This window comes from Macrotis lagotis, chromosome 3 (assembly GCF_037893015.1).
Source record: "Macrotis lagotis isolate mMagLag1 chromosome 3, bilby.v1.9.chrom.fasta, whole genome shotgun sequence".
NCBI lineage: Eukaryota > Metazoa > Chordata > Mammalia > Peramelemorphia > Peramelidae > Macrotis > Macrotis lagotis.
Genome location: NC_133660.1, coordinates 2,970,230 through 2,997,522, shown reverse-complemented (window position 1 = coordinate 2,997,522; position 27,293 = coordinate 2,970,230). Strand labels below are relative to the sequence as shown.

The window sequence follows — 27,293 nt, the reverse complement described above, 5'->3', positions numbered from 1 at the left end:
TCTTCAAATGTCTGAAGGTCTGGGATTAAGAAGGCAAATAACTATTTCACATTGCTGCCAAAGGTAAATGCTTTTATCTTTTCCCCTCCTTCCTCCAGAGTTGTCATATTCTGTTGGAATTAAGTCACAAAACCTTGCTGACTGGGTGTATATTCACACTATAGATAATTGGCAGGGTCCCAGCTACTGTAATCCCAATATTATCTCTGATTTGATATCACACTCCCCACAGTAACTTTTCCAAATCTCTTCTCTTTAAGTCACCAAGTTTACCCTCAAACACTTTGCCCAGGTGGCCTAGACACCTTTTTGATGACTTTTATGAAAATTGAGACTGTCATGAGCTCTTCTACTCAAAATTTGTAGTTTCTTACCAAGACTGATATTTCTACTTTCTACCTTCCAATGCATCTTTGTTCTCCAGCCTCCATTCTGTTCTGCAATTTTGTTCCAATTATTATTCTTGCTATTTTTCCTATGTCCCTTATCTGCCTCTCTCTTGACTCTTTCCTACCCATAAGCTATTTTCTCCTTTCCTAAAAAATTTCACATCATCCTCTGCAACTGTTTTTTCTTTATCTCTCCTATCTTCTCTCTTCTAAACCTCAAGAGAGAAGTCTATAAAGCAGATTCCAGTTGGTCCAACCCAGTGACTTCTTATTCAGTCCTTAATTGTTTTTAAAATCACAGACTCTGAGACTTGAAAAGGATATCAAAGGTTGGGTCTCAAGGCTAACCAACACCTGAGAATGAGTTCCCTCAACAATATGCCTGACAAGTGATGTTTCAGTCTTTAAAGAACTGGTTAAGGTCAACCCTCTACTTACTGAGGCAGGCATTCCTCTTTTGGTTAACTCCTTTAGGGAATTTGTCATTATACTAGATAGAGTTTTGTCTTTTTGTGCAACTTTCCTCTGTTTTTCCTCCTTTTACTTTCTGAGACCTAATAGAAGAAATTGAATCTCTTTGTTTGTAGGAGTTCCTCATGGATTTGAAGACAGCCATCATGAATGCCCTCTCTGAAATCTGTTCTTCTCCAGGTTAAACATTTCCCCAAATCTTCAAGCCCTCATGGTATCCTAATATTTAAAGGATGAATTAAAATTTTTTTTCTCTAGGACCCCTACAGTTTGACTCTAGCCTAAGTTTCCACTGCTGTATACCATTATTCCCCTTTATATGCTCTAACAGTTCAAATTAGATATTTGCTTCACTACAGAGACCTGCTGCCTCTATGTATCTGAGTAGAGTTTCTTCATGCTTAAAATGAATTCCCTTCTCATAGCCACCTATCAAATCCTTTTCTTCCTTCAAAGTTCAGCTTATATGCCACCCCTTCTGTGAAACTTTCCATGATGCCACCAGGTAAAAGTGTTTTCTTCCTTCTCAAGTTTTCCTCAAACACCTTGCTTTGGTCTTTATCACAATTCTATCTTATATCTTATTTAAGTGTGTGCTTTTGCCTTGTAGAGACAGTATGATAAGTGGTTAGAGAAACAGCCTTGGAATCAGGAAGCCTTGGATTTCAGATCTATCTTTGCTATCAGCTAATATGTGACTCTCGGGAGGTCACTTAAGTTCTCAGAAAACACCTTAAGACCATCTGTTAATAAGTGTTTGCAGAAAGATTTTCAACAGTCACCAAAAGAAAAGTATTCATATCATTTCTCTCCTTCCTCCCTTCCTCCAGATCGTAACCTTTTTGAAGGCAAGAACTGGTTGGTCTTTGTTTCTAGATCAGGCTCCAGTTCCTAGAATATACTCTGGTGGCCTACACATGGTAGGAACTAAATAAATGTTTGTCAAACTGAATTGAACTAGAACCAGTATGTGAGAATTATACCTTGCAAAATTTTTTCTGAAGCTTATTGACACCCCCCCCCCCCCGATAGTGAGCTCTTTATCATTGGAAGTGACTATGAAAACTATGGATGGCTATGTACCAGATATTGTAGAAGAGATGCTTGAATTGGTTGGTAAGTCTGATTCAATGGCTACTAGAGTCTATTCCAATTCTTGCTTCTGTGACTGGAGAATGGTTAGAGGAAAAGATCAGATTCTATTGTATCATTAAGTTGAATAAATATATTCAAGCTTCCTACACTGCAAATGATTTCACCAGCCTACAGAAGAGTACAAATTTATGTTCAATGCTTGAGTCAAACATAGCTAAAGAAATTGAGTCATGAGAGATAGGTATCTCCTCTTCTGGGAAGGGTATCTTTCCCTCTTTTGGGAAAACATCATGCAAAGTTATATACTCAATAATGGTTTTTGAGCCATGTTGAATTATGTCAAACGTTAAGGGAGGGGAGGGTATGGGGAACTTTGAAAGTGCTGTTCAACTTGCTTTGATTAAAGCAACATATTTTGTTGTGAATTGCTATGGTACATGGTACAATTGGGAATCAGACAGTGGTAAAGCCAAATCAAGAGACCATTTATTAAAGTCATTCAAAGGTGAGGCACTTTTGGGGATATGAAGTAGTAGAAGTCAGAGATTCCATCCTCACAGGGCAGAATCCCACTCTCGAAATAAGCAATACACTCATGTAAAGCCAGCTTTAGTATGTGTTAAAGCTAAATAATTACAGTAGTCCCTAGTGCACAGGTTGTAGGAGTATAGAAGAGATGTAGAGAGGAGAGGTTTTTCTAATTTCTATTTTCTTTTTTTTTGCAAGGCAATGGGGTTAAGTGGCTTGCCCAATGCCACACAGCTAGGTAATTATTAAGTGTCTGAGGTCATATTTGAACTCAGGTCCTCCTGACTCCAGGGCCGGTGCTCTATCCACTGCGCCACCTAGCCGCCCCTGATTTCTATTTTCTAATAGGGTCAACCAGGGAGATTTTCACTGAGAAGGTGAGACTTGACCCAACCTTGACTTGATAGGTTGGATTCTGATAGGTGAGGAGAAGGAAGGAGGGAATTCTGGACTCAGAGAATGACATAAACAAAGTATGAGATGGGGGAACAATCATCCATTTCCTGTAGTCATTCCAGATAGGCATGACTATTCCTCAAACCTGAAACTGAGGTTTTAAATCTGGGGTCCTTTGATACCAAAAGAATCTTTAGACAGATTTTAGAGTGGTTGCTAATCTGAATAGGGGGAAAGTGAAATTTTCCTCCAGTCTAATTGGTTTCATTTTCAATTTTATGTATTTTATGTATTTAAAAAATGTTATTTTGAGGAGTTCACCAGGATTATCAGATTGCCAAAGGGTTCCATGATGCAAAAAAAGATTAAAAACTTGACTTAAGTCTTTCCCGAATAAAGAAAATCATCAAAGAGAAAATGCTCTCTTGTGTCAACACAGACAAAGAATCAGAAACAACCAAATTCAAATTAGACAAGTCATTTAACTTCTGTCTCAGTTTCCCCAGACAGTATTTATAAAAGTACTTAGCAAGATTTCTGACGGATAGTAGGAAAAATAGTTCAGTTGAAGTGAATAGTGATGGGAGCAGCATGGAGAGGCTCCTGTCTGGAACCTGGTAGGAGGGAAGGCAGCTTAAGCTATAGGAACAAATGGAGTTTGGAGGAGACTAATCAGGGAAAAGTGGGTTTAATATAATGAATAGAGAGCTGATCTCAAACCAGGAATATGGGCTATTTCTGAAATACACTCGATTGGGTGACCTTGGATGAGTTACTGAAATTTTTACTGTTATTGTAAGTTTTTGAAATGCTGCTACTTTACATTAAGGAATTCCTAACTCAAGTAAAATGAGAGTACCAGTACCTATTCCTTAATTAGGGAAGCCCTTCCCAAAGTTGAGTTTCAAAGACACTTGCAGAGCTCAACTTGGTGAATTGATCTGTTGATCCAGAATCCTGAAAAACCATGAACAAACAGCTTGAGGACTAAATGACATGAATTGGGGAAATGGGAAAAAAGTCTGTCTGCAGTCGAAGTGTTAGTTAAATAGAGAATTTGTCTGTCAGATACTAAACTAAAAATTTCTAGGTACTGCAAGTAGTGCTTCATGCTTTGTTCTAGAATATGCAATTTATACTTAAACCCATATTGCATGTGTCTATAAAATAGTTAGAGGCAGTATAGCATAGTGAAAAGAGAGGTACTCCAAAGTTAGAAATCAATCAACCAGATTAATTAATTAATCAGTCATCATTTGTTAAATTCTTGCTTTGTATCTGGTATTGTGTAAAGTGCTAGAGATAAAGAACAAAAGGAAATAATCCTTTGAGGAGTTTTCATCCTAATGGAAGAGGTAGCATGCACATCAATCGGCATGCTCAGAAAGAATACAAAAGAAACTTGGGGAGGGAAGGAATCCAGAGTCAAAGGAATCTTGAGGTCGTACTTGAGCTGATTCTTGAAGGAAATCAAAGATGCTCAGAAATGGGAGGAAAATAGGGAGGCATTCAAGATATTGGGATGTGGGGGGAGCACCACTAGGAAGACCTGGAGCTGGCAAGTTTGATTTAGTTGGATCTTCGAATGCAGACAATACTTTCTTTGAATGTTAGTTTGTTTTTTCCAATTACATGAAAAGATAGTTTTCAACATTCATCTTTTTTGTAAGCTTCTGAATTCCATGTTTTTCTACCTCCCTCCCTTCCTTCCCTCTCTTGATGACAATGAGTAATCTGATAAATATTATACACATACAATTGTATTTAACATATTTCCATATTAGTTATGTTGTGAAAAAAGAATCAGAACTAAAGGGAAAAAACCATGAGAAAGAAAAAAAATCATAAAACATATTTTAAAAGGTGAAAAAAGTATGCCTTGGTCTACATTCATACTTCATAGATTGTCTTTGATCACTGTATTGCTGGGAGAAATTGCACTCATCACAGTGGATCATCTCACACAATTGTTGTTTTGTGTACAATGTTTTCCTGGTTCTGCTTATTTTGCTCAATATCAGTTCATGCGAGACTTTCCAGGATTTTCTGAAGTCTGCCTGTTCTTAATTTCTTATAGAACAATAGGGAAGACTGGAACAATATTCTGGAGATATGAGTTGAGAAGAACTTTAAATATCAAACACAGAAATCTTTATTTCATCCTAGAGTAATCCTAGAGTTTATTTAATAGGGTGATAGAATGATTGATTTGTACTCTAGGAAAATCACTTTGATATCTCTGTGGAGGATGGACTGCAAAGGGGAGACTAAGTCAGGACACCACTGCAATCTCACAGGCTAGATGTGATAAGGGCCTGAATGGGGGCAATGGCTGTAGGAGTGGAGGTAGCAGAACAGATGTAAAAGGTGTTGAAGAAGAAATGACAAAGATTTGGCAGGTGATTGGATATGAGAAGTGAAGGAACCTGAGGAAGAATGACACTCAGTCTGTGAACTTGGCCAAATGGAAGGACGGTGGAGAATAGAGAGAAAGAGGAAAATGCTGAAGAAAGGTAAATTTGGGGGATGGAAAAGGGCAGAGCATAAATTTAGTATAAGTATGTATATGGTGCCCACTTTGTATCAAGAACTCTGATGAGAAATATTTTTTAAGCAAATACTACCTCATTTGATTCTCACAACAAGCCCTGCAAGCTACTATTATCATCTCAATTTTACAGTTTAAGAAACTGAGGCAGAGATTATATAACTGATTGACAGACAGTTAATAAGTTTCTGAGGCCAAATTTTAACTCAGTGTTATAGCTATTGTGTCACTAGGTGCCTCCCCCTCCAAAAAAAAAAAAAAAAGAGAATGAATTCAGTTTTAGAAATGTTGAATTGGAGATACTTTTGAGATATCTAACTTGAAGTGATCAATAGTCATGTGGTGATGTAGGATTGGAGGTTAGGAGAGAGAGAGAGAGAGAGAGAGAGAGAGAGAGAGAGAGAGAGAGAGAGAGAGAGAGAGAGAGACTATGACTGTATATAAACATTTAGACATGGAAATAATCTGCAAAAAGAGAATAATTAAGCCCATGGGCTTAATGAAGAAACATCCTCTACCCAGGCAATTTTTTGGTCACTTCTTAGTCATAAAGAGTCCTCTAGGTCTCAGAGGTTATGTGACTTGTTCAGGGTCACAACAGCCAGTATGTGTCAAAAATGAGAGTTGAACACAAGGAAGAAAAGAAGAACCAGGACACAAATGCTGAATGCATTCAAAGATGTGTAGTCTCAGTAAGTATCCATTAAAAGACAGGGTTACAAAAACAGAGAGAGAGAGAGAGAGAGAGAGAGAGAGAGAGTTGTTTAGGAGAAGGTTAACAGTGCTACATGGTGCAAAGAATTCAAGGAAGATGAGGATTATTGAGAAAAGGTCATTTGATTTTACTATTATGAGCTCTCAGTAAGGTATGAGTTTAGATCATGAGCTGAGATAATGTGGGGAAGGGAGAAGTGGAAGCTTTAAGTAGAGTAGATTTGGAACAGTAGCAATGGGTGAAGAGCAGGGTTCAGATGTTGCCACTGGTACATACTCCTGGGGTCACTTGCGTAACTTTTCAAGGTCCTCCACATAGTCTTGGACTATAAATTGTAAAGCAGATGCTGAGATACTTTGCTATCTTAAACCACTGAAATCACAGGTAGACAAAATAAACTAACAAAAAAATTATATGGCCTATGTACTAAATAAGTAGTCTGTGAGATACATATTATATGTGAAACATGCTATATATGTGCTATAGGGCAATGAGAATTTCAAGGCATCAGTCTTGGGTCCCTGCTCTCTGAAATGGTATACCTCTTGGGCCACTGAAATGAATACCATTTCCCAGAGATCATCTTAGTGATCTCAGACAATACCTGCTCCTTCTGAGACCAATGGATATCTCAGCCATCCACACAATTACATTTTGCATCTTACATGGAACCTCTGCCTCTTTTGCTGAATCATCATGAAGTGGAATGTTGTCCACAACTTTCTGTTTTCTTTACTGACATCAGAGATGAAATATTCCCCAAACCTGAAATGTTATGGGAAAAATAAAGGAAAAGAATGTAGAAGATAAATTAGTCATTTTTTAACTTTATTTTAAAGTTCTACTGAAATATCTTATTTCTATTTTTTTCTTTCAATTATAGTATTATTTGCTTACAGAGCTAATCAGTCAATTTTAACTTCTCAAAATGTTGCTCTGATAAAATTGAACAATATAAGACTAAGCACCTCAATCACCATGTTACCTTTTAGTGTTTGGAAGCTAAGACAGCGTTTCTTTGGTTGTCTTTTTCTAGCACAGAAACACATACATGAAGACATTTTAATAATCAGATGGTGGTAACCGATACCAGAGCATCCAAAGGATTGCATTTCTGTCTGGGGAATCAATCATTTTATTTCTGCGGACAGGTAGTGTGGAATAGGTGATGGAGAGCCAGCCTTGGGCCATCCATTCTCAGAACCAAGATCTTTTTGCTAGCGTTTTGCTAGTGTATACTCCAGGCAAGAATTGAACTCAGATTTTCTGACTATTAGGCAGCTACTGCTGCTGAGCATGTGTGTTCAACTCTCATTTTTGACATATACTGGCTGTGTGTGACCCTGAACAAGTCACATAACCTCTGAGATCTAGGGGACTCTTTATGACTAGAAGTGACCAAAAAATTGCCTGGGTAGAGGGTATTTCTTCATTGGGAATTCTTTCTACCATTGAAATCACAGATTCAGGCCAATATTTTAAAATGCTTGTGAATACTATTTCAAAACTCATGGATCTTGGGGAAAGTATGTATAGCCCTTAGCTTGTCCCTAGGATAATCTCCTGGTTAAATAAAGGATGCTCCTGGACCTTTACCAGTCACCTTTGCCATTTTTCTTTATTGCCCCATTGGTTGCACTATGCTTCATTGGCAGTATTGTCACATTGGAAGGACTGAATTTATTATTGGATACTCTTCATAGACTGGCAATATCCTGATGGCAAATAAAGTACAAAAATAAAGAAAATACAAAAATAAAGATTAAAAAATATAAAAATCACCCCCCTCCACTTTTTCCTGTTTTTCCTTTCATCAGAAATTTGAAGGAGTTACAAATCTGATAATTAGATTTTTTTCTCTCTTTTTAAATAAACTATTAAGAAGTAAAGAGGGGGGGGCGGCTAGGTGGTTCAGTGGATAGAGTACCGGCCCTGGAGTCAGGAGTACCTGAGTTCAAATCTGGCCTCAGACACTTAATAATTACCTAGCTGTGTGGCCTTGGGCAAACCACTTAACCCTATTTGCCTTGCAAAAAAAAAACCCTAAAAAAAAGTAAGGGAAATAATGCAGGAATGAGTGGCAGAAGTCCTAATGTTAAATCTTGACTGTGCCATCTGTGTGACTTTGGTTGAGTAACTGAACCTCTTTGGGTCTAGTTTCCTTATTTTTAAAATGGGAGCTCTCAGAGGGTTTTTTTCCAATAGTGACACCATAAATTCACACTCATTTATACAAATATTCATTGAAATTCTTGAAATGTGATTGGCAGAAGACAGTTGATTCAGTGCCTAGAGCCCAGGAAGTAAAGTGTGAGGTCCTGAAGCAGAATTCTGCCTCTCCCCTTTCTTGGTATCAGGTTTTCATCTGTAAAAGATGAAGTTTGGACTGGATGATTTTTTCTTTTATCCTTTCATACCTTAGTATATAGTCTAAAGAACAGAAACAAGGAGCTTGAGTGATTTAGAAATGAGACAAATGAAAATGGTCCATACACTTAAAAACTTGCTTTTTTGTAGCTTCTGCAGTGGCAGTGACCAGAGAACCAGAAGATTTGGATTCATATATATAGGTTGGTTGACCCTGAGATCAAGTCATTTAACTTCCCAGGTGACTCTAGATGAGAAAATGCAGAACAGATGAGATATTGTACTTTAGATATTCCAATGGTCCAAATGAGCAAACAGAAATTTTCCAAAAATTTTCTTAAAGGCCATAGCTGTAATTCAGTTTCTTGAAAGAGTACCAGACTAACAATGCAAGTAAAAGTAAATTGATAAATTGCTAGAGACAGAAAAAAGCATGAAATAAATAGCATTATTGATGATGAATAAAGGTCAGAAGAAGAAAAAGGGACTCCCTAAACCAATAAACAGCCTTCCCAGGATAATAATTTCCATGGAGAAGGAATTATTGTCTTTCATTTTCAGGAGAGCCATACTCTGGTGGGAAAGGCTAGAAGCAGGGGAAAAAGCCACAGATAAACCCCAAAACAATCAGGCTCCATAGATAGGAAATAAACATATGAAGTCCTGCAATTTTCTTCCTAATTATTATTTTTATATATGAAGGTAGAATTTCTGAAAATCAGGAAAGCAGGAAAAATAAGTTAGCCACCTTAACTCAAGGAAGGATTGTGAAAAGAAATGCATTTGTTGGAGTAACTTGATATATTAACCCCTTGGAAACTGCAGATATCTGTTTAGTAAGAGATGGAAAAGAGCTATCAGATCACCTCGCAGGGATCACCTCTGGGAGCCTCAGGGATAGCATGTAGTCCCCAGACAGATAACACACTTGCTCCTAGCCAGGAGGCCATCATCCTAAGTATGCATCTGGCAGACATCCTGGAAAATAGGAGCGTTATAAGGGTTAAGTTACTCTTCTCAGAGATCCTTATTGGGCATGATAAAGAAAAAACACACAATTCCTCAAAGCACAAAGTGTCTATATGCTAATGTACATTTTAAAAGATGTACTATGTAGTATTTACATAGTGGGTCAGATTTGCATTCCAGGAGATTCAAAGGGAAGAAAAGAGCTCTGTGAGATGAGAATCCAGCTCATTGTCTTCTGTGATAGAGTTTGGAGACAAGTGATCCAATAGCCATTACTTTCAGAGATCGTGATTTTATAAGCCACAAGAGTTTCAAATATCACCTGCCCATGTAGCACTAGTTTGAATCAACTGTATGTAGTAAGTTAGAAGAAAAACAAAGCAAACACTTCATCCCAATTTATATGAAGGAATATTAGATATGGGCATTGCTGATTCAATTAAAAGGATAACCTGGAAGTAACTCCCCTAAGTGCACATGTGTCTTTAATATTCTTTAGTTTAAAAAACAGGAAAAACAACATGAAATGCTACTTTCTGTGACGTATGCAAGGGAAAGTCTTTAAATATCTCAAACCACTTCTTGTCCACTCAGAAAGTGGGCTACTCATTTTTGTTCAAGCTTATTTTATATTATTAAAAAAATCATAATCAAAGTAGTCCTTAAGATGACAGGGCCCCCAAATACCATTAATTAATTTATTCTGGAATATTCATATCTTCAATACTCCCAAACCCCAATAGAGAAACAGTTGTATTATTCATGTCAAGTGAAAAAGACATATTATTTCACATTTCTGTAGGGGTCAAAAAAACTTTTTGAAATTGTAATCCTTTAGTGGAAATGCAAAAAAAGACCTTCTTTCTTGCCTCCTCCCTTCCCCTTTTTAAAATCTGATTCCCTAGCTCTAGGTTTAAGTTTTTGCTATAAGAACATCCTTATTCTGGATCATAATGATTTATTTCTAAAACTGGAAAAGCAGAAATAATATTAATATTAATATCATAAATTATAACAATAGTAATAATAATGATGATGATAATAAAACTAAAATGTAAATTCTTTTCTGTAATAATTGTTTACCCAATGAAAAAAACTGAGAAATGTGCATCACGTTTATAGATCATCTCTCTCTCTCTTAGCCTTTGTTGAAGATTCTTCTTAAATTTGGTGGTCAAAGGTCAGATGGAACCAGTTCAAAAATTGTGCCTAGCTCTTGTTGGAAGCCTCTTGGTCTGTTCTGAATCATGGCTCAGAGCAAGAGGTCACTCAGAGGAGACTCTTTGCCTTCTAGATGGGGGGCGGGGAGGAGGGGGAAGCATCTGTTCTGAGGAGCAGGTCCCCTGCCTGCTATGTCAAGACTCAGAAATATAGTGGCTGTAACTTATGATCTGACTGGCGATACTAGAAATTGAACTTCACACATGATGAGGATTGAGCTGAACTTCCCCACTCTGAAGCTGTGTTTGAGCAATGGTCAAATTATTTTGTCATTTGGCATGGTCAAATGTTTGCCCATCAAGAATATAAAACAAACATCTTATTTCAAAGTGAAGCTATGAAATCATATAAAAGTTCCATTGTAGCACTTATGTCTAAATGCAACAGGGGTTCACTGTGAATAAATTTCAGGGGTTCAATGAGCCTTGAAAAGGAAAAAAAATACATCTTTATTTTAATGTATTTTTTTTTATTGTACCGTGTATTATGTTTTCTGTATTTACAAACATTATTCTGGAAGAAATTCCTAGGTTTTCCCAGATTGTCAAAGGGACATGGCACAGAATCAGGGTAACATTTTTCCAACTTCCAATTCCAAGGGAAGAAAACTGAGAAATTTTTTATCTCAACATTGTGAGAGCAATGACTTAATTAACGGTAATATTGCTCTATGGTAACCTTTAGATTATGATCCCGTTCACTGTTTAAAGAACACAAAAACAACTTAATGAGAAAATACAGTTTTCTTTTGCTTATCTAATGAAAACAAAGTCAGATGTCCCTTCAAATCTTTTGCCTCTGCTTCCTATTCTAAACCACTCAAAACTTTCAGATTATTTTAGTAGCAAGGAAGTCTTTAAATGGAGGGACAGCAATTGTTACATGTTAAGTAAAAAAAAAAACTTACCTATTTTTCTTCTGGCCTTTCCGAATTTGACTTTTTATTCAGCATCACATTTAATTGATATACAATATCTTTGTTATATGAAATGAAGGAATCATCTATAGTTATATACATCTCCGGGAAAAGAGAAATATGGATTTAATCAATTTTATTAGGTGGAGTTGAATGCATTGATTATGCATGAATAAATCCATAGCTACTAAATGTTAAGTTTTTGTCCCTTTAAGAATACAACATAACAATAACAATGAGAATTCTATATAAGACTGTATTTTAAAAGGGTAGAAAGAGGCTAGGTCATTATTAGCAAAATGCTGCTGAGAAGATTATTAAACCATCCTTTAGATTTGAACCATTCCTCTGAGAGAACTTCTGAAAAAGTTCTTTCTGAGGAAGTTATGCAAATTAGGACAAACTCACAAGGTCAAAGAGAAGGTCAGGATTAAAAAAAACCAGGTTATTGAGATGACCTGGAACAGGTCAGGTAAGTCATTTCTGCTCTCCAAGACTCAAGTTTTCTCATTGACTACAGGGATCAGACTAGATGATTTCAAAGATCCTTAACAACCTGAAAGTTCTAGGAATCTATACTTTTTTGGCAATGGTAAGAAAGTTAAGTATTTGAATGTATATTCATAGAGTTTAAAGGATCTAAAATACAAGAGTGGCCAGGGGCTTGTTTTTTTATTAAATTTTATTGTTGTATTTCTTTTTTTTTTTTTTGCAAACACATTGCTCTCACTTTGTGAGAGGTCTCTTGTAACAAAGTAATACAGTAAAACTAATAGTAGAGTGATATCATCTTGAAGTTGAGACAAAATTTCCCATTTATTATATGCCTTTTATCTCCTCCTTAAAAAAGGAAACAAATCTCTTTTCTTATTCTTTCATCCACTCATGTCCTGGAAAATAAAAAAAAAACCCACCCTATTTTCTTTTATCAAATATGCATAGTCAAGGAGGACAATTCCCCAAATGACAAATCCAAAATATGTATCATTTTGGATCCTAAATCCTTCACTTCTCTGTAATGAATAAGCCCTTTCATTACTGATTCTCTGGAATAATCAATGGTCATTCTATTTATCATAATTCTCATATCTTTCAAAGTTTTTGTTTAATAATGTTATTGTTATTGCATAAATTATTCTGATCCTATTCATTTCATTTTCATCAGTTTATAAAAGTTCTTAAAATTGTTGATTTTTACAATATAAAATATGCTATAAGTTATCCTGGTTCTTCTCCCTTCACTCTGCATCAGTTCATTCAGGTCTTTACATATCTCTTTGAAAGCATCTGTTTCTTCCTTTCTTACAGCATAAGTGCCCTCCATTACTGCAACTTATTCAGTTGTTCCTCAATTGTTGGACATCTTAAGTTTTCAGTTAGTACGTGATCTCTTGAGGGAGAAGGTATTTATTCTATTTCTAGTGGTCCCCAAATGTTTCTGGTCAAAGTTTCTTATGGCATTTAATGAGCATATAATGATAAGAGATACTAATATACTCATGATGCATATAGGAACAGGCAGAACAGATGTACACATAATTCTAAGGTGGGGAATGGGTGCAGAGCTAGCTATTTTGTTGTATTATTTAACACTCAGGTTAGCAATATGAGCAATACTCAAACTAGTTATCATGAGATACAAAAATAATGATATAAGACCAACTCTGAAAAAAAAGGATAGGGCAAACAAAAACTCTCTGGGTTGGATTGTTCTAATATTGGCAGAAGAAAATTCTTTCTTAGTTTGTAAGTAAACATCTAATTGAAATATCCAAACTAGCTTGCTATTCAAAAGAAGCATCACAAAATAATGATTGCACAAGAAAATCAATGATATCTTAGAACTACTTATTTGGGAAGTAAACACAAGTATTAATAGAAAGAAGATGGTCTAGAGAGGCAAATTAACAATCTATGGACTGATCAGAACACAGCTTTGATAGGCAGAATACCTTTTGGTGATCAAAATGATCAAGTTTAGATATTACACTGGGGAAAAGCCTTACACCTATTTAATAGGAAAAGTCAAATGGAAGAACAATAAATAGTCTACTATCTTCATTGACTCCAAACAAATTTAAGATAGAGTTGAGACTTCTGCTTCTCTTTCCCCTTTCTTCTCCCAAAGAGAATTAGTCTATTTTAACATTTGTCAAATATTCTCAGGCATTTAAAATATTAGACTTGTGAATTCATTAATCTGAAGTTTCCAGGGAATTTTCTCTGCTGATACATAGTTTTAGAGAGATTTCTGAGGCAGTAGTACAGAAAAAACATGCTGCCTGTAAGTTAGAAGTGAAACTTGAACCCAGGCTCTCCTGTCTTCGTTCAGGCTTCTATCCAGTACTCTATACTGCTTCTCAACATATTTTTGTCCAATGGATCCTAAATACATCAATAGATAAAGAGATAGTTTCTGTTGGAATATAAAAAATAAAAAATGAGCGTACTTATAGAAAAATGCCACCAGAAAAGGAAACAGGTTTTTAAGAGAATTTCTTTAGTTTCTCTAAGAGTGTTACTTTTGTAAGACATCATTACCCAAAGATGCTGAGGGTTCCCCTAAAATACATCTTTTCCCTCTTGGTTATATTGACTTGCTGTCTTCACTAACAGGATACTCCTTTAATGGGTGATTGAAAAAAATTGCAAAGTGCAATAGAAAAAAAGATAAGCCTAAACAGGTATCAAAAAACTGGCTGTAGAAGGAAATAAATGAAAACCCTTCTGAAGTGAACCCATAGCTATCAGTTTAAATCTAATGAACCCATATATATGGTCCTTCTGGGCTTATAAAACATTGACTAGTAGAGTAGAGAATTATGCCACTTTTATTCTGATCTTAATTTGTTTTATTCTAGCAACAAAACAGACTGAATTCATGACTGATCACTTAAGCATGTTTACACAGGGGTCAACTCTGATTTCTTGTAGAATTTTTTGCTTTATTGGAAGAAACAATCCAAGAATAAAAAGTGATGTGTTACATACCACTCATGAAAACATTGCTGATATTTTCAGCCTCAGTGTAGATTCTGAAAAGAATCTGGAATGTACCTGTCACAGACACCTTGCATTTTCCCATTGTCTCCCTATCATGTACAAAGTTCTCTTTCCCTTGTCCTTCTGCACCCCAACCTCCTCTATCTCCAAAATGAAATCAACTCATAACAAGAGCCACAGATCCCCTCTGTAAATGTTATTCTCACGTTGTCTCCACCCTGCTGCCAGGGCTGGTATGAGCCTTCCAGGGGGTGGTGACAGCTCTCTAGAAAAAAACAGCCCATGAAAGAGCTACATGACAGGGGCTTCTGTCTGACGTGGTCCTTAGCAGCATGGGATGGGCTGACGGAATGGTTGGGGTAGTGAGCAGAGCCTGGCAGGGGGACTAGGTTAGGCCACATTAATTCTCACTAGCAGACAGAATCTTCTACCAGCAGAAGGAATAAAAATGAAATATGGAGTATATGTTTAATTATCAGAACGACTTGGGGAATGAAGAGGCAAAGCTAACAAGCAATAATTCCATTCAAGTGGGAGAGCCTCGTAAAGCTGAGGGTGAAGAGATAGACATATCATTTACTACCAAGACTTAATTTTTCTTTGAAGGTCTCTCTAAAGACAACAAAACAACAACATTGATATTAATGTAACACTTTAAAGATTCCATAAATTATCATTTTGGACAAGAACATTGTCTTCCAGACCTCCAGTTATGCTATACCACTGGGTAAGAGAGAAGCAACAATGTCCAATGAAGATGAAGAGACCCTGTCAGACCCAAGTCTGACAGGAGCTGAGTGACTGTCTCCTTTTGTGGAGTCAACTTGTTTCAATGGGAATCGACTTTCAAGTGTATAAATTTCAGTTTGGGCATCATTTTGTATAATATTTGCTTTCAGACTTTTCAATGACTCTTTCCAAAGGTAATTAGTTCAATAAACCCACCAAGAAACACAAAACTTTCTTGCAAAATAATATGATTGTTTGGAAAATGTAACTGACTTCTGAGATAGAAGACATGAAAGCAAGGAAAAATTGCAGTGTCAAAGAATCCATAGAGTAGTGAGCCCAAAATATGGATTAATAAATACCAAGGGGAAAAAACGGTGACCTCTACCCTCCTTCATAGGCTGTTTCCACTTTCGATCACTTGCTACACAGAGTTTAATTTGTTCTTAACTTATAATCAATGTGAATTCTTCATTATTAAAGTATTTTGGTCAATTAATATACCACATGATGGAAAAGTATCATGGGATTTTGGAAAGGATACTGAATCTGAAGTCATATGACATAGAACTGAATCCCAACATTAGCACTTACTACTGCAGTGTTGTCTAATAACTGTGGGTCTCAGTTTCCTCATGTGAAAAATGAGGCAATTGGATCAGATGATATCTAGTATCCCTTCTCTTCTAAGTTCAAAGTCATAACATTGTAGGTAAAATGTAGTTGATTGACCTATGGGATATAGAACAAATCTCTTCATTTTCATTTAGTATATTTTGTCTATGAAATATCACTATTTTATTATTAATATTCTCTTACTAATTTTTCCAGATAGAGGAAAAAGTAGGTACATATGCAGGAAAAGGAAAGCATAGTTTCTGTTTTGTCACCATCTCTGTCTTTCTTTCTGATTCTGTCTCTCTTTCCTTTTTAACTCCCACCCTCCCACTCTCCCTTATTTCTCTTCTACCTTTCTCCAATTCTACCCTCAATCAACAAAGCATTTTAAAGTGTCTATTACGTCCAGTTGTTGAACTGGGTACTGAGAATGAGTCTTTACCTTGCTTACATTCTATTGGGGGAAGGGGGAGGAGGAGGGAGATGGCACAGTGGGTAGAAGGCTGGCCCTGAAGGAGGCCCTGAGTTCGAATTTGATCTACAACACTAATTAGCTGTGTGATCGTGGGGAAATCATTTAACCCTGATTGCCTTGCATCCAGGGCCATCTCCAGTCATCCTAATTCATACCAATCCACTGGATCCAGATGGCTATGGAGGAGAAAATGAGCCTGGCAACTTTGCACAGCACCCCGCCCCCCCCACTCAAAATCAGTTCACAAGCTTGTCATGGAATCACCTCCCTGATGTCATGGTTTTCTTCAAAAATGAAGGACAAACATCATCATCATCATCATCATCATCATCATCATCATCATCATCATTACTAGGGAAGACAGCACATACATATAGTGAATACTCTGGTCTCAATATCCCAGAGGTATGGTGGTTAAATCTTACTTTCAGGATTCTAGGGTATCTTTGAGAGGTTGGGATATTTTTCTCTCGCACTATTAGTTTGTGGCCCCATTCCTATGTGATCTTCCATACTCTGAGACACTAATGACTAGTTCTCCAGTTCTTTTTTGAACAACCCCTTTGCTTTTATAATAGGATACTTCCTTTGAAGCTATATTAAGAATAAAAATCCAAGCATTCCTACTCCTCCCACTCCCCATACCCAGGGGACAACCTCTCCCTTATATTGCCTCAGTCTCTGGGGAGATTGAACTCAAGACTTTCTATATAGCACTAGTCCATAAATTTCACCACCTCATGGGGCACTGTTGATGCATGAGACCCTGACCTAGGTCCTGAAGTACCTTCCTTGCTCTTTTGGTCACAATGCTGGGCTGGTTGTGAAACTTGCCAGAGCCTCAACTCCTGGACCTCCTGGTGGCTTATTCTCCTGACCTTCTGAAACTCACAAGGACAGAGCCTCCAATCTCCTTCATCTAAAATATCAAGGCAAAGAACTGAACTCTGGATGCACCAACAGTATGGACGAAGAAAATGCAAGTATTTTCTCTTTATAGCATTGTCTCACTGGAATGCCATTAGACTGTAAGAAACAAATCAAGAGAAGGGTAAAGACTCTAGTCAGCTAGAGTTTTTTGAATATCCTCAGTTCTAACTATGTAGCCAACCATAGAGACCCTTCTTTATCACACAGTGAGTCCATCAGCGGATTATAAAATGTCTATACATCCTTCAAAGATCTTTCCATTATATTTCATTTTGATTTTCCAGAAATAAGCTTCCTAAGCTTTTTTTTTTTTGTGTTTTTTTGCAAGGCAAATGGGGTTAAGTGGCTTGCCCAAGGCCACACAGCTAGGTCATTATTAAGTGTCTGAGACCGGATTTGAACCCAGGTACTCCTGACTCCAGGGCCAGTGCTTTATCCACTATGCCACTTAGCCACCCCCTTCCTAACCTTTTCTAAATAGAAGATTACATCAGAACCACTCCTCACATTCCTATAAGGACTGGGCTCACTGGAAACAATGAAGTATGCACAGATATTTTTGTCTATTATTAATCCACCAGATGGAATTTCAGAAGTTTATTTAGTTACTATGACTGAGGGTTTGCCTTATGTGATGATCAAAAGCCTAATTGGTTTTAGAGATGAGAGATCTAATGACTCAGGAGAGTCTGAGTGTGCTGAGAAAATGTCTGAGTAGATGGACTCTTATCTCTTCCCTATTGGCTTTAGAGTGAGGAGGATGGCTGTGAACTTCTGGGTAGAAGAAAGAATCTGACTGCTTTCCCCACTTATCTAGCTGCCAAGTGTCCCTGAACACACCTCTGTTTTTTGTTTATTCTTCCCTGATCATGTGTGAATGAACATCCTGAGATGGGAATGCTCAAGGAACCAGTGAGATGAGAAATATATGAAAGCCATCAGAGGTCACAATGGCAAATGCAGCTGGTAACAGAGTCAATGACATCCAGTAGAAGAATTGGCTGTTTGGCAAATCTATTTAACTTAACACAAGAGAGACTGAGCAGCCTCAGTTTCTATTCCTGATACTCTCCCAGTTCCTTCCTTATAAAGAAGAGGGTGTTGAGAAGCCTATGCTTAGTACTAGAGCTCAATGCACTCTCTGAGGATAAAATTTGTTTTCCTTATGACTAATCCCTCTTTGAGTTGACCTTCCCCTCTTATTTCCCATTCTCTTTTTTCTCCATTCCCTCCTATCTCCTTGTTGAGATAAATATATACCCAATTCTTTGTATTAGGGCTAGGCTCTGTGCATTTTAAGAGAGATAATCTGGGACAAAGGAATGAAAACAATTTTTGTTTACAGGAAACTTATTTTAAGCACTATTTACATGAATCTTTTAAAAAAGAGGAGTCAGGAGTACCTGGGTTCAAATCAGACCTCAGACACTTAATAATTACCCAGCCATATGGCCTTGGGCAAGCCACTTAAACCCACTGCCTTGAAAAATCTAAAAAAAAAAAGAGGTTGGAGCAAAATGTATAATGGTTCAATTGAATTCACAAAAGCAAGAGTAATAATTATAATCTCAGACAAGGGGAAACAGTGAAAATAGACTTAATTAAATGAGATAATCAGGGAAATTGTATTATGCTGAAATATCCCAAGGTCAATGAATTAATATTGACAAATGACATATATTCATTGAGTGGCATAGCATCTATATATTTAAAATAAAACTAGAAAAGAGGGGAATTCAATATATCCTTTTTTAGATTTAAGAAAATTTGACAAAAATATGAAAAAATAAATTAATAAACTGAAAAGAACTTTAGAATTGCTAGATATGATAGATGTTTGGTGATTATTGAAAAGGAACACAAAGAGTATTCTTATTATTTACCTTGGCATTCATTGCACCTTTAAAAAACCTCTCAAATCAAGAAAATCAGAAATATTAAATATATTATTTCCTAACTAAAATACAATAAAGTTATATTCAGTGAAGGATTGAAGAAAAGATAAAAATTAATTAGGGACTAAATAACCTATACCCCAAAATTGATGGGACAATGAACAAAACACACACACATACACACACAAATCCATAATTTTATTAAAGATAAAGAAAAAAGATGAGATAGCATATCTAACTTTTTGAGATTTGGTGAAAGCAGATCTTAGGGGAAAATTTATATTTTAATACCTTTATCAGTAAAAGAGCACAATGAAGAGTTAATGAAACAAATAAAATCCTAGAAACTTCTGGAATAAATAATAAATACTCCCAATTAAACAGTGAAACAAAGATTGTGAAAAAATCAAAGAAAAGTTTAACAAAATAGGAAATAATGAAACTATTCAGATTTATTAAACAAAACTCAGAGGGATATTTTGGGAAAATACATTAATCATTACCTAATTTACTTTTTAAAATAATAGGGAAAACTGAATTATAGGTATCAAAATTTTGAAAAGAATTCCCAACAAATGAAATAAAAGAAATGATTACAAAATGTTCTGACTAATTATATACCAACAAACTTAAAACAAATTAAATGACTGAAAATACATATACATACATATATGTGTGTATACACACACACATACACACATATATATATATAGACATATAATATATATGAAATGCTCAGTTAAACATGAAAAATTTAAGTTACCCAATCTCAGAAAAGGAATTTGAACAAATCATAAATCAGCCTGCAAAGGAAAAAAAAACCCAGTCCCAGATGAATTTATAATGAATTATATAAAATATTCAAAGAATATTTGATAATTAATATAGCACAAACTATTTGAAAAAAATGAGAAAAAGACCTACCAAAGCATTCTCTAAAATAAATATTATCTTTATACCAAAAGGGAGAATCAAAACAGAAAAAGAAATCAATAGACTAATATTAACATTGAAGAAAATATTTGAACTAAGATATAAACAAAGATAATAGGGAAACATGTTAGAAAGATTATAAACTAGATGAATTATATGAGAAATGTAGGATTGGTTCAATATTAGGAAATCACCAAGACCATATTAATAACAAGAGTGAAAAAGATCATTTAAGTATATCAATATCTATAAAAATATTTTGATAAATTATATCACTTATTTCTTTTTTAAAATTAGAAAACATAGGAATAAAAGTATCTTTCATAATGTGATAAATGATACCTATCTACAACCAAAGAATGGGAATAAACCAGTGCCCTTTTCAAATGAGATCAGAGGAAAGCAAGAATTCACATTTGTACCATTATTATTTGATAGCATGGTAAGAAAGACTAACTTTAAACAATGCCAAAATATTTTATCAATGAAAGAGGAACTATGCAAACATGTTCCTGGATTACCCCCAAATTTGGCATGAATGGGTAGAACCAAGATGGCTGAGAAAAAAAAAACAGGGACTCAGTTGAGCTCCCAAATTCCCCTCCAAACAATCAAAGGAGCAGAGCTCCACTTTAGCAGAGTTAAAAGTCAAGTAATAGATAGGAAAAATGAACAAACAACAACAAAAAGAAAATGACCATAGAAAGTTACTATGGTGTCAGTAAACATCAAAATACAAAATTGGAATAAGACAACAGAATAAAACTACTACATCCAAAGCCTCAAAGGAAAATGTAAATTGACCTCAGACTCAAATTAAAAAAGAATATAAATAAGAAATAAATATAAATAAGAGAGGTAGAGAAAAAATTGGGGAAATAAATGAGAGTGATGCAAAAGGATCATGAAAACATTATCAACTGCTTGATAAATAGTTACAAAAACACAATTGAAGAAAATAACACTGTAAAAAGCAGAATAAACCAAATGGTAAAAGAGGCATGAAAATCTGTTGAAGAAAAGAGGTCCTTAAAAAGTATAAGTGAAAACATTGAAAAAGATGTATAAAAATTCTCTGAAGAAATAACTCCTTAAAAAGTTGAATTGGACAAATGGAAGCTAATTATTCCATGAGAAAACGAGACAATAAAACAAAATTAAAAGAATGAAAGATTATTAGAAAATGTGAAATATTTGGAATGGAGCCAAGAATGGAGCAGTGTGGAGACAGGAATTCCCAGAAGCTTTCTTCCAGAATGCTCTAAATAGCTTAAAATTACAACTCCAACCAAATTCTAGAGTGGCAGAACCCATGGAAAGATGGAGTGAAATAATTTTCCCATCCAAGAAAACATGGAAGCTTGAGGGAAGACTCTGTTCCACTGGGATAGAAGGGGCTACAGTCCAAGTCAAGGTTGTTCTGGGATTGAACTTCAGCCTTCTAGGAATAGCCTGAGGGCCACCTGAGTCCTTGGGAGTGCCTGTGTTCATGGCAGGAGGAGCAGTTTCAAACTCAAGGATCTCCAAGGTCAACTTGGAAGGTCAACAGGAAAGCTGCCAGATTGAGCACAGAGCCCAGGACAGTGCAGCCCTCCTACAACCCTGGCCAGGAACCAGAAACAAACCTGCAGAATCACTTAGCAGGGAGCCAAACTGAAGCTGCTTCCAGAACACTCATGGATGGTAAGGGGGTGCAGGTCATGGTCTTTCTGCTATCCCTAGGACAGAAGTCTGTTGCTTTGTCCATACTCAGACCCTGGTTACAGTCTGGTGCCGCCCCCCCCCCCCCCCATTGCCATAGAGCAAGGATCCTCCTCACAGTTCCAGAGCAGTGGGGTGGGGGTGTGTCTGTGGCCATCCACAGACCAAAGCACAGACCAGGAGAGTAATCAGAGCCTCTCCTAAGACCCTTGAAAGAAGTATGTTAAAACTAGGTCATAGACTGGGGAAATGAGCAAACAGAAAAGGAAAAAAATAATCTGACCATAGAGAATTACTTTGGTTCCATGAAGTATCAAAACATACATTCAGAAGATGACAGAGTCAAAACTACTGTATCCAAAGCTTCCAAGAAAAATAGAAATTGGTCTCAGGCTATGGAGGAGCTCAAAAAAGATTTTGAAAAATCAAGTAAAGGAGATAGAGGAAGAATTGGGAAGCGAAATGAGAGAGATGAAAATCATGAAAACCAAGTGAGCAGATTGGTGAAGGAGATACAAAAAATGCCAAAGAAAACAACATGTTCAAAATCAATTTAGGTTAAATGGAAAAATTAGTCCAAAAGGGTCTTAAAAAGCAGAATTGGTCAAATGGAAAAGGAGAAAGCCTGCTGAACAAAACAATTCTTTCAAAAGTATAATGAACCTAAGGGAAACTGATGACTTTGTGAGAAGTCAAGAAACAATAAACCAAAGCTAAATGAATGAAAAACTAGAAGAAAATGTGAAATATCTCATTGGAAAAATGACTGACCTGGAAAAGAAATCCAAGAGAAATAATTTAAAACTTATTGGTCTACCTTAAAGTCATGATCAGGAAAAGAGCCTAGATTTCATTTAAAGATTTTCTCCAGGAAAATTGCCCTATCCTAGAAGCAGAGGGTAAAACAGAAATTGAGGGAGGCCACTGGTACCTCCTGAAAGAGAGTTTCCTGCCCCCCCAAAAACCTCCCAGGAATATTATAGCCACATTCCAGAACTCCCAAGCCGAAGAGAAAATATACAAGCAGCCAGAAAGAAACAATTCAAATACCATGGTGCTATAGTCAGGATTACACTGGATTTAGCAGCATCTTCATTTAGGGCTCGCAGGGCTTGGGATATGATATTCTGGAAAGCAAAAGAGCTGATTACAATGGAGAATTAACTACCCAACAAAACTAAACACCCTCTTTTAGAGGAAAAGATGAACATTCAATGAAATAGGAGAATTTCTTCTTTTTAAGAAATATTTTATTTATTTTGAGTTTTCCAATTTTCCCCCAATCTTGCTTCCCGCCCCCACAGAAGGCATTCTGTTAGTCTTTACAATGTTTCCATGGTACACATTGAAAGTTGAATGTGATGAGAGAGAAATTATATCCTTAAGGAAGAAAAATAAAGTATAAGGAGATAGCAAAAATCACATAATAAGATAGTGCTTTTTTTCTAAATTAAAGGTAATAGTCTTTGGTCTTTGTTTAAACTCCACAGGATATAGATGGTATTCTCAAAATAGGAGAATTTCAGACTTTCTTGTTGAAATGACCAGAGCTGAACAAAAAGTTTGATCTCCAAGTACAGGACTTAGGTGGAGCATAGAGAGGGTGGACAGAAAGGACAAATTGTGAGGGATTTAATGATGTTGAACTATTTGTTTTCCAGAATATGATACTGATAATACTCATATGAACCTCCTCACTTATTAAAGCAGTTAGAAGGAGTTTATATAAACAAGGCACAGGAGAGAACTGAATATGAAGGCATAACATATTATAAAGATGGAGTCAATGGGCATAAAAGGAATATACTGGGATAAAGGGAAAGGAGAGGTAGAATGGACTAAGATATTTCATATAAAAGAGTCAAGGAAAAAACTTTTTCAATGGAGTGAAAGGGTGAAGGTGAGGGGGGAATGAGTGAGCCTTCATTCTCATTGGAAATGGCTGAGAGAGGAAATAATATGCACACTCAATAGGGTATAGAAATCTATCTTGCCCCAGAGGAAAAAAGGAGAGGAAAGGGATGGGAGAAAGGGCACAGGGGAAGGGAATGGAGTGGAGGTGACAGAGGAGAGGGAAGATCATGGGAGAGGGTAGTCAGATATAATCTCCCCCTCTTTTTTGGTAAGGCAGTGGGATTGGGTGGTTTGCCTGGAGTTATATGGCTGGGTGGTTGTTGGGTATCTGGGCCTGGATTTGGGGTCCAGTCCTCCTGGCTCCAGGGTCAATATTCTGTCCACTGCTCTACTTGGCTGCCCCACAACACACTTTTGAGGAGGGACAAAGTTAAAGGAGAGAGAGAATAGAATAAATGGGAGTAGAGAGCAATAGATGAAGGAAAATGTGGGAAAAAATATTGAAGTAACTTCTCTGATGGACTTGTGATGGTGAATGTGATCTATCCCAGTGACAGGGCTGATGGTATCTGAACACAGACTGAAGTACAATTTTTTTCTTCTTTTTCTCTCATTTTATTTTTTGTGAGGTTTCTCTGTCTTTGTGGAGGGAAGGATTCATGTTTACTTTTACAACAAGACTATTGTAATAATATGTAAATTAAATAAATTTTTTTATTGGCTTTTGCAAGGCAATTGGGTTAAGTGACTTGTCCAAGGTCACACAGCTAGACAATTATTAAGTGTCTGAGGTCAGATTTGAACTCAGGTCCTCCTGACTCCAGGGCTGGTGCTTGATGCTGCCCATAATAAACAATTTAAAAAAAAAGAAAATGTGAAATATCTCATTGGAGAAAAAACTGACCTGGAAAATAAATCTGAGAGAGATAATTTAAGAATTATTGGACTACCTGAAAGCAAAAAATATATATGAAGAGCCTAGGAATCATCTTCAATAAATTATCTAGGAAAACTACCCTGATATTCTAGAACCAAAGAGCAAAACAAAAAAACATCACTGGTCACATCCTGAATAGTTGCCAAAAAGGAAACTCTAGATTAATATAGCCAAGTTTCAGAGAGCCTGAGTAAAGGAGAATATACTGCAGGCAGTCAGAAAGAAATAATTCAAATATTATGGAGTAACAGTAAGGATAACACAAGATTTAGCAGCTTCTACAAGAAAAGATTGGAGAGCTTGGCAAAGTAATATTTCAGATAGCAAAGGAGATAGAATCACAACCATGAATCACCTACCCAGCCAAATTGAATAAAGTCCTTCGGGGGGGGGGGGAATGGATATTCATTGAAATGGAGGATTTTCAAGCATTCTTAATGAAAAGGCAGAACTGAATAGAAAATTTGACTTTCAAATACATAAAAAACTTAAAAAGGTAATTAGGAAAGGGAAATCATAAAGTGAAAGGAAAGATTTATGATGCCTCTATTTTACTCCAAATAGTATTAATTGTGATTCCCACATGGGAGTGATTATAGTGAAATGCCTATCTATTAATATAGATAATCAGTCTAGTCAATATTAATTATAGGAATTACCTATTTTAATATATATTTTACATATACAGGGATAATTAGAAATAACTTTCTTATAAAAACTATAAGTTATAAATTTACTGTTCAGAATAACATGTTACAAAAGTTCCAAGATTATTTACTTAACCACAAAAATGCTGACCAGGGGACTTCCACCATCCTTTGCTTAATCAATGTAAACGATCTCATTATGGATGGAATGTTTTGATATGATATAGAAAGAATCACCAATTCAATTTTGTATCTCTGGACTACTTCCTCTTGCCCAATAAGATGATCCTTGCCTTGCCCAACCTGTGACTTCCCATGCTGAATGCATAATTTCTGGCCATCCTGGAGGTCAAGAGCAAGATCTATCAACTAAGGAGATTATTTTACTTCATCTCTTCTCTATCTCAAGCACTATAAAACTAGGACCTGGGAGACCAGGAGCATCTCAGATTATGAAGACCTGAGGTCCCATTCATTGAAAAGGTCCAGTACCTTTAATAAATGGTTATTGGATTAGAACACTGCTGAGGGATCAGGGTGGGACTGAGAAAGCAGGGTCAAGGGGAGGATCTGTGGGATCTCCACAGCAATTGCAGCATTGAGGAGTAGCATGGCTTAGAAGAACTGGCAACTGGTCAAAAAGCCCAGAGCATCCATGAAATCTAAAATATGAGTAGATGAAGCAGCAGCAAGAAATTCTGGTGGTCATGCTCTGGACTATGGATCACCAACAGTACTGTAAGATCTGTACTGACAATGGTGATACCTACTAGATTAGGAGGCAACTTAAAAGAGATGGGTTTGATGTTCAGGAAAGCGGATGGTGAAACATGATCATTATGGACAGTTTTGACAGTTTTGCTTTTTCTAGTAGAGGACTCTGAATCTGAAGTTAATGGCCAAACTGTGTGTATGTGTGTGTGTGTGTGTGTGTGTGTGTGTGTGTGTGTGTGTGTGTGTGTATGAAATGAAAACGGATGGATCAACTTGAAGATGCAACTGGCTGGTTTCACAGTCACTCTGGTTATGATTCTTGACTCTGCGATTGATGTTAGTACCCATATGCTCAATCAATAGTTTCAAGAACCCTTTGTAGCAGTAGTTACTGGCTTCAAAGGACTACAAAACACCATGAAAGTCCTTCTGAGTAGTCTGGTACTCCACTTAATAAAATAGAAGGCTTTGGAGTATACTGCAAACAGAATATACTTTAGAAGTTTCTTTCTTTAAATCATCTTTAGATTGCAAACTGCTTGAACTTCAAATATTGGGTAAATATTCTCAGGTCTTCCAGCTTACTTATGAATACAGAATATACTGATGGACAAGTCTTCGATTTATCTGAAAAATCAGAACAGCTTGGACAAGGGAGTTTTATGTTGGAAACACATGACAGAAAGTCAGAAGACAGACTAGCTAAAGCAATAAGAGGAAACTATAAGACCACTATAGAAGGTAACCCTGGATTGATGTCTCAGGTTATTACAGATAAACTTTTCAACCAAATTAATATTTCTTAAAGAATACCATCGAGTAATTACTCTTTTCTGCCTTCTTGGAGGTATTTATTGTGTTTGATAGATAGTATGGGAAAAATACTCATTAACACTTTAAAATTGGTCATCAAAAAATCTGATTTTCAAGACAAAGTACTTTGAAATTCTGTTAGTTATATTAAAAATATTCCAGAAGATTGCTTTGGAAAACTTAAGAAGAGACTAATGATTGTCACTTAGATATTGACTTTTAGTGATATATAGATTATTGAATTAAAATAAAAATTTCCTTAAAATGAAAAAAATAAAAAAGGACCAATATTTACACAAATATTTATAGCAACTCTGTGTGTGTGTGTGTGTGTGTGTGTGTGTGTGTGTGTGTGTGTGTGGTGCGCGCATGCGCAAAGAATTAGAAATTGAGGGGAGATTCATCAAGTTGGGACTGACTGAACAAGTT

At 36.2% G+C, this 27,293-nt stretch overlaps 1 pseudogene; it reads left to right on the top strand.

Moving 5' to 3' along the window:
* Positions 1 to 26,857, top strand: part of LOC141517206 (COP9 signalosome complex subunit 5-like) — a 58,380-nt pseudogene extending 31,523 nt beyond the window's left edge.
* Positions 26,858 to 27,293: the final 436 nt, after the last annotated feature.